The 1,132-nt window shown below is 48.9% G+C and overlaps 1 protein-coding gene across 1 annotated transcript in view; it reads right to left on the reverse strand.

Annotated features, from left to right (window-relative positions):
* Positions 1-1,132, reverse strand: part of LOC102773359 (leukocyte immunoglobulin-like receptor subfamily A member 5) — a gene marked incomplete at its 3' end in the record, with an annotated part of 9,920 nt that overhangs the window by 2,218 nt on the left and 6,570 nt on the right. The window lies entirely within an intron of this gene.

Below are 1,132 nucleotides of genomic sequence, written 5' to 3' on the forward strand. Positions count from 1 at the left end.
AAAGTGAAAACAGTAATTCAGAAAGAAATATGTACCACTATATTCATTACAGCATTATTTACAACAGCTAAAATATGGAAGCAATTTAGGTGTCCATTAACAGATGAATGAAGAAGATGTGATATCTGTCTTTCTATCTATCTATCTATCTATCTATCTATCTCTCTATCTATCTCTGTATCTTCCATACCAACTTTCTCTCTCTCATCTACCTACCTTTCTGTCATGTATCTATTGTAACTATCCATGTATCTATATAATCCACACTAATAAAAGACAAACATGCAAATTGACCATACCTTTGTTACGCCTAAAGCCACAGCCACCAGCCAATCAGAGCAACTATATGCAAATTAACCCAACCAAGATGGCGGCCTGCAGCCACAGAGCTGGAGCAAGCAGGAGGCTTGGTTTTCACAATGATGGAGGAAGCCAAGCTTCCCGCAGCCGGCTCTGAGCTCCACTCAAAGCAACAAAGTTTCAATTATAGAAGGTAAATAAACTCCAGATACCTGCTTTCAGCTGGTCATGGCCACAGACCTTGAGCAAGCAGGATGCCTAGCTTCCCTGCCACGGCCGGCTCTTAACTCCACTCAAAGCAACAATGTTTCAATTATAAAAGGTAAATAAATTCCAGAATAAAAAAGAAAAAGAAAAAAAGGAAAGGCTGGAAGCTTCCATCGCTGGGGGGGCTTGGTCAGTCTGAAAATGGCCCTCATCCCCTCACCCCTACTGGCCAGGCACCCAAGTGGGGACTCTCCACCCTAAAGGGGGTTTGGCCAGCCTTAAAACAGCCATCAACCCCTTACCCAGGCTGGCCAGGCACCCCAGTGGGGACCCTCACCCTGAAGGGGGTGTGATCAGCTGGAAACAGCCATCAGCCCCTCACCCAGGCTGGCCAGGCACCACAGTGGGGACCCCCACCCTGATGGGGGACACCCTTCAGGGTAAACCAGCCGGCCCCCACCCGTGCACCAGGCCTCTATCCTATATAATAAAAGGGTAATATGCCTCCCAGCCCCAGGATCAGCAGAGATGCAAGGCCTCCCGGCACTGGGATCAGCGTGACAGGGGGCAGTGCCCAAACCGCCTGATTGCCCTGCGGCTCTGTGTGTGACAGGGGACGGGGCGA

Source organism: Myotis davidii, unplaced genomic scaffold (genome assembly GCF_000327345.1).
Source record: "Myotis davidii unplaced genomic scaffold, ASM32734v1 scaffold9780, whole genome shotgun sequence".
Lineage (NCBI taxonomy): Eukaryota > Metazoa > Chordata > Mammalia > Chiroptera > Vespertilionidae > Myotis > Myotis davidii.